Source organism: Mus musculus, chromosome 10 (assembly GCF_000001635.26).
Source record: "Mus musculus strain C57BL/6J chromosome 10, GRCm38.p6 C57BL/6J".
Lineage (NCBI taxonomy): Eukaryota > Metazoa > Chordata > Mammalia > Rodentia > Muridae > Mus > Mus musculus.
Window position 1 is genome coordinate 71,479,705 of NC_000076.6, and position 7,922 is coordinate 71,487,626.

Consider the following 7,922-nt stretch of genomic DNA (forward strand, 5'->3'; position numbering starts at 1 on the left):
AATTTAATACTGGTTATATAATTATACAATTATATAATTTATATACATATATAAATTATATTATTATATTATGTATTAAGCTGATGTTTATTGAGCACTTACTTTCTAACTAAAACATATACTATATAATTTAATTATATAATTATATAACGTTTATATAATTATATTATCTCTGTATATAAATTATATTATAGATGACCCTGATACTTATTGAGCCCTTATGCTCTAACTAGAACGTAAAGCATATACTTTAATTATATAATTACACCCTAAATACCCAAGAAATCCCCAACTGTTTAAGTTCACCATGCCTGCAGATTCTCTGACAACCTAATTGCCCGCTTTGCTCAAGGGAAAGAACACCTGGCTGGTTTTTCAGCTAAACTAAGCCCTGCGGACTGGAGACTGTCACTTCCACTTCCAGACACTAGGTGGCACTCTGGGTGCATGCAACGTTATTCCCGTCTCGCCCGTCTCTCAGGCTGAAACTTTGGGAGAAAGCTGGATTCTAAAATGGGTTGAATCTTCCATGCTGCCATGCCACTTCTGTGGTCCTGCTTTGTCTCATCCTATCCCCTCTTTGATGCTCACCTTGTCTCTATTTGCTCTCATGATTATTTTACGTGAATCATAGACACAAGGGCTGTGGGGAAAATGACAGGTCATTGTATTCAGACCTCTGTAGCTAGTGGATGTTATTGCCAGGCACTTATATTACTCCCTTTAGAATTATGTTTAATCTCCTTTGGAATGTCTTATTGATGCTTCTTCAATGACCTCTTTGATAGCTATTCCATTGTTGAATTGTTCTTGCTTTTAGGACACTTTCTCTTATAAGTAATTTAAACATGCCCTCCTTATTTCCTGTAATACATTCTGAGTCATCTTCAAATGATTCTTCACTCTATAGTGTATTACCCCATTCTTCGCAGAAAAAGACTACATGCCACAGGAGGCAAGCCCTCCTTTTAGTATGTTGGATATTCAGAAAAAATCTAACAGTTGTGTGTCAATTCCTCATCTACGAAAAGAATATTTAAAATTATTTTCATTATAATATCCTGTGATCAATTATGCCTATATGTTTATTAAGTAATGCATATATGAGTGTATGTTTCAATTTATAATCAAGGGAAACTTTAAAGTTTTTGTGCTTATATCTATTGTTTTTAGATTTTATTCATGTAAAATAATAAACTATTTTAGAATGGGAAAAAAAAAATAAAATGGGTTGAGATGACCAGATTCTGCTTAAAACACTTCAAACGTGTATTTTTTGGGGGGTGGGGAGGGTGGGAAACAAATTATAGCTCGGAAAAATAAATTGGAAAGATTTCTGGACTTTTCTAATAAAAACCGCTCCAGCGTTTCTGATGTTCGAGAATGGAGAACCAGCCGGCGGGCACAAGCTTGCCACCCCAGCTACAGGAGGCAAGAGGACAGAAAGCTCAAGGCCCACCTGGTTTGCAGAGCCAGTTGAAGGGCACCTTGAGCAGCTAGCTCAGTGAGACTCTTGTCTCAAAACGTGAAGTGAAAAAGGGACTCAGCGTTGGGGACCTTGCCTAGCACACAGGCGGTCCTAGGGGCATCCCTAGAAACAAAATGAGTGCAGTAAACAAAAACAATGATAGGTGAAAAAAAACTGCCGAGGTGTAGATGAGGTGGTGGCCTTTGGGTGAAGGTTTTTGACGTTTCTGAATTAGAAGGGTTCATTTAAAGCTAGCTCAGATTCGCGCTGTTTCCTGTTGGCCCTTTCTGCTGCAGGAGAGAGGCAGGCTCATCTCCAGGCTCAGGAGAGCAAACTGTGAGGATTTCCCCAGGGTAGAGTGAGAAGACACTCCTGTGGGTGACAAAGACCCTACCCAGTGCATCGACTCGCCACCTACTGCGTGTCTGTACTCTCCTTATATTCTTTGTATCCCAAGACTCCCCGAGAAAGCGATTTGAGATGTAGGCTTGCCTCTCTTTAGGACCTGACTTGGAGATAAACTTCTTTCATTTTCTTGGGTTTCTGATTGAATGGTGAGCAAGAGAGTCCTTAGACTCTGGCAACACTAGTAATTTCATTCAACTTCATGTGAAGTTTCTAGAAAAGCCATACCTTGTTAAAGATTCAGTGAAGCAGATTTACTGATTAGAAAGAACCTCATGATTCTAGAAAGGTAGAATGTTGTCGATCTAGAGCCAAATTATCTTGGGCTGGTGCTAGACAACGGTCCAAGAACAGAGTAACTTGAAGGGAATTCTGAGCATCTGCATGGACATGTCAAGAAAATAAGACCAGAGTCCTGTGTGCCCAGTTTCTTTAAAACACAGAAATGTTCTTGGAATGTGCTCTAGTCCCCTGGTGTGGCAGATAGGATCTTCTCTTCTTCCTCTTCTTCTTCCTCTTTTCCTCCTCCTCCTCCTCCTCCTCCTCCTCCTCTTCCTCCTCCTCCTCCTCCTCTTCCTCCTCCTCCTCCTCCTCCTCTTTTTCTTCTTCTTCTTCTTCTTCTTCTTCTTCTTCTTCTTCTTCTTCTTCTTCTTCTTCTTCTTCTTCTTCTTCTTCTTCTTGATTTATTTACTTATTTTATGTATACAAGTACACTGTAGCTATCTTCAGACACACCAGAAGAGGGCATTGGATCCCATTACAGATGGTTGTGAGCCACCATGTGGTTGCTGGGAATCGAACTCAGGACCTCTGGAAGAGCAGTCAGTGCTCTTATCCGCAGAGCCATCTCTCCAGCACCCCCCCTCCCCCCAGTGATTCTTAACCCTTGGAATATAAATTGTCTGATGCTCTGAATAAAGTTGGCTATTACCTCGTTTATCGGCTCCATTTTCCCCAGGTTCCCCGACTCAAGAACAGTAAACCTGAGAGCATTTGTTTCCTCCTTAGCCACTCAATGCCCACCTTTACGTCTAACCTAACACCCCTTCAACTACGAGTAAATCAATGCCTTTGGAAGGTCCGAATGGACCTCTGTTTTCCACCAGTTCACCTTTTGTGAACCCCACATGTCATAGGACAGCATGTCAAGCTGTCCAGACAGCACGAGAAGGCAGCACCTTCTCCAGGATGCTATTCTCTGCCTGCCATTTCTTCTGGTCTATGTGAAAAAAAATGCCTTGACTTAGGGATTCCACTTTTGTTCAGTAAGTGTAAAAGCTTCGTGGAACTGCTTCCATGTCAGAACATGGAATTCAGCGCAACCCAATCAATGTTCCTGGGCCACCATGGCTCCTACTTGGCTCAAGAATAAACAGTCTTTTCAGTTCCATTAAGATGTGAGCCTTGGGTCAGATGGCAGGACAGACAGCTGGGTGTGCAGCAACCTTCAACCTGTGAGCCAGAAAGCAGAACTTCTGCATCTCAGGGACTCCAGGACACACTATGGCAGACTCTGAGTGCCTCTCAACCCCTGGCTGCAGGTTAGCCTGCAGCAACTTCTTGAGCACCAACAAGGGACTTCTGTTTGCCGCAATTGTACTGTGGCTTGGTGATTTTGATTTGCTTCATTGTGCTTACATTAGCCTACTCCTCACTGTTGGTGATTGAGACGGTCTTTTCTGCTGTCTTTTTCATCTTCTACATGTGTGACCTGCACTCCAAGATACCAACCATCACCTGGCCTTGGACTGACTTCTTCTGATCCCTCTTAGCAGCCGTTGTCTACGGATTACCTCAGTTGTTGTCCTTACAGAAGAAGAGGCAGCTCCAAAGTCCTGGCTGGAATATTGGGCCTCCTCACTACACTGCTCTTTGGCTATGATGTGTACTTCATCTTCCCTCTAGAGCAGCAAAGGCATACGGCCGCCCTCTCCAACCCCACAGATGGCCCGAGATCCTCATTCACCCGACTCTGCTACCTGCCAATAGCTCCTTCATCAAACACGTCCTCTTCTTGCTGGGTGTGGTGGTACAAGCCTTTGATCCAAGCACTTGAGAGGCAGAAGCAGGTGGATGTCTGTGAGTTTGAGGCCATGGCTACACAGTGAGATTCTGCCTCAAACAACAACAACAACAACAAAACAAACAAACAAACAAACAAACAAACAAACATAACAAAACTCCTGTTTCCAAAGCACTCACAGCCAATTCTCTTACCTCACTGAAAGTGCTTATGGTATAAGAGATTGAACTTAGAGTCTTGTGCAAACTAGGCAAGCACATCCTTATAAATGTGCATACACTAGCAAGATTTTGCTGAAAGGACCCAGATATAGCTGTCTCTTGTGAGACTATGCCGGGGCCTAGCAAACACAGAAGTGGATGCTCACAGTCAGCTATTGGATGGATCACAGGGCCCCCAGTGGAGGAGCTAGAGAAAGTACCCAAGGAGCTAAAGGGATCTGCAACCCTATAGGTGGAACAACATTATGAACTAACCAGTGCCCCGCAGCTCTTGACTCTAGCTGCATATGTATCAAAAGATGGCCTAGTCGGCCATCACTGGAAAGAGAGGCCCATTGGACTTGCAAACTTTATATGCCCCAGTACAGGGGCACGCTAGGGCCAAAAAGTGGGAGTGGGTGGGTAGGGGAGTGGGGGGGGGAGGGTATGGGGGACTTTTGGGATAGCATTGGAAATGTAAATGAGGAAAATACCTAATAAAAATATTAAAAAAAATAAATGCCTTTATTGGGCATTTGTCTTCCAGCCTGCCAATCAACCCTCCTGGGCGTGGTCACCTTTATACGTGTGCTTAGGTCTCCCTTTGCTCCACAGTACCAGCAGCTGATGCCAGCTCTGCTTCACTCATATACCCACACAGGCTACAGAAGTACAAATAACCCTTTTCTCTGTGTGGGCTGAGCTGCGAAGGGCTAAATAAATAATAAAAGTATTGTTAAAGTCTAAAAGAAAAAAAAATAAAGACGGGAGCTTTGTTTTCTGCTAAGACTGGTCATATCTACAGGATGTCTCATTCTTCCTCGGGGGCAGATGTGTGTCGGGGAGCTGAGGATTAGAATTCATTACTAAAGACTCAAGTCCTAGGGACTCCAGGTGTGTGGGTGGTCACAGCTCTGGAAGAAATTGTCTCTTTCCTTCAAAGTGGTTGTGGGAATTAAAGGCCTGAAAGGATGTGAATGAGGGAGGGGGAAGGGAAGACCTTGGAGAGGAAATGAAGAGAGAGGAGAGAGATAGGAAGGGGCAGACAGAGAGACAGAGACAGAGCTACAGAGGAGAGAGAAGAGAGGGGTGTCATGGTGGTGAGCCCAGTCCTGAGGGAAGGGTGGCCCCTCCCACATGGTCACCTCCAAGGGTCAGCTATCTTGCAGGAGATTCCTCTGGTCTTTTCTGCTGACCATTTATCTATGGACTGGATCTGAGGCCCTGGCAGTCACCTTAAATCTCTAAGTCCTCCCCAGAAGGAAGGTCAGGATCCTGTGTCCTGCTTAGTTACCACCTCTGAGCCCCTGCCACCACCATTAAGTCTTCCTGTATTCTCTTGTCACATGGGAGCATCCGAGGGCACATGACTTCTTTCTGGCATTCACCTGCAGTTGAGGGTGGAGAGGCCATTCTATCTCCAGGGCAGTCAGGACAGAGGCAGCTGTCCCTTGCCACATCTCCCTGATTTTCTTTCTCCTATAGAGGGTGGAGGACTCGTGCTGAGCACCAGCTGCCTGGCACCTTGGGCATTAGGATCTAGATCCCAGCGAAGCCTATGATATTGTCACCGTGGGACACACGGCTCCCTCTTTCTGATTCTTGTTCGTGTAGATAAGATAATCTATCTCTGACAAAAATTTAAAAATGCACGGAGAGAGTGTTGTAGTGGAACTTTCCCTCCAGGCCTGACATGACCACTAGCTAGCGCGAAGTAGAGACGACTTTGGCTTGGTAGTCATGGCAACAAATCATCACACCAATACAAAGAGCTAAGTTCCAAGTTCCGTAATGGCTGATGGCAGCAGCGCTGAGAGTGCTTCCCACCAGAAGGAGGGGAACGGACCTTCACCAGAGCGTGCGGCCATTAACTTACCCTTCCCGCTGCTGCCCATTGTCTCTTTTGTAATTAAAGATATTTTTATATAATATATTCTGATCGCAATTTCCCACCCAGACTGCTTTCAGATCCTCTTCAGCCCCACAGGCTTCCAAGTCCATGCCTGCTTTCTCTCTTTAGAAAACAAACCAGAGTTGAAAAAACAAAAAGAACAAAAAAGCACAGGAAACACAGACAGACAGACAGACTGACAAACACATACACTGACACACATATACATACACAGACACACACTGACATAAATACAAACATACATACATACAGACAGACAGACAGACACACACACACACACACTGAAAACACAGACACATGCACACACACACACACACACACAGAGACACTCTCAGGATAGACACTCTGACATGCACACATGGACAGACATACACAGACAAAAACACACAGAGGCACACACACACACACACACACACACACACACACACACACACCCAGAGGCACATACACACACATAGACAGACACACAAAACTCATAAGAACACAAAATTGGAAGTCACAATATACAAGTAAAATTAAAAAGAAAAGGTCAAACACGGTAATTTGAGAAAAAAATATCCACACGAAATACCATTGAGTTGGTTTGGTGTCAGCCATCTGGTTAGCAGGGCAGTGTGAAGAGCACTGGATACTGTTGGCCAGCTTAAAGGACCACGTGCAATTTATAGGATAAAATACAAACTGCTCACTTATTTTAAAATTACTATTATACATCTAAATAAAACATTGCACATATGTACTGGGGATAAAGGACTAGAGACTATTTCTGGATGTAACCAACCATACAACACACATTTTCTGAGGTGTTTAAAATGATATCTGCTTTTCTGTGTTCAGACTTCCATAGTAGTAACACTGGTTGCCTTTTATTTATGTCTGATTGGTTGAGTTTGGTCAAGACACAGGAAATAATGAAGTTGGTGTCACAACTCTGTGCTTTGCATGACTCAAGGCTGTAAGTATTGAGTGTATCCATATAGTCCCATTCCTTCTAAAAATATAAAGTATTTTAGTATTTTGGTTTATTTTTTGAGAATTTCATACATGTAGATATATGCATATATAAATATATAAAAGATTTATTTATTTTATATATATATGAGTACACTGTCTCTGTCTTCAGACACACCAGAAGAGGGCATCAGACCCCATTACAGATGGTTGTGAGCCACCATGTGGTTGCTGGGAATTGAACTCAGGACCTCTGTAAGGAGCAGTCAGTGCTCTTAACCATTGAGCCGTCTCTCCAGCCCTGTATACAATATATTTTGATCATTTCTGTCCCCTTTCTCTTCCAGCTCCTCTTAGACCCCACTTCTCTCTTTCGACTTCATGTCTTTTAGTTTTTGCTAACTCATATAGTTGGTAAATTCTTTAGTTTATTTAGTGATGCTGGTGGACTCACAGACATGGGTCCGTGCACTGATTAATTTATTTAGTGATGTCATTGGACTCACAGACATGGGTCCGTGCACTGATTAGTTTATTGAGTGATGCTGGAGGACTCACTGGAGCTTGCTCAGCCTATCAGGAGACAGATGCCTGAAGAAAATGAATCAATTCTCCTTTAGCAACCATGTGCCAATAGCTCCTCAGCCAGGACTGGGAGCTTATGTGTCCCCTCCTCCCAGAATGCTGCAGTCTTGACCAGCTTGATCTTGTGCAGGTATTCTGCGAGCAACCATACCTGCCATGAGTTCATGAGTGTGACTGTTTTGTCACATGAGACACTGCTTCCTTCTGGTTGTCCACAGCCTCTAAGAACTTTCTCATCTCATTTCTACTTTAAGACAGTCACTCTTCCCTTTGGCAAAATCTGTTGATTAAAAATAGTGTTCCCACCTCCTTCCTGCCACTGAAAGAGACCCCAGGGGATTCATGTGTGCCTTGCTATCTTTCAAAGTGGCTTTCTTG

General features: G+C 43.6%; 1 pseudogene; it reads left to right on the top strand.

The window, feature by feature from the left end:
- Nucleotides 1-3,351: 3,351 nt before the first annotated feature.
- Nucleotides 3,352-4,193, top strand: Gm46233 (annotated as a pseudogene).
- Nucleotides 4,194-7,922: the final 3,729 nt, after the last annotated feature.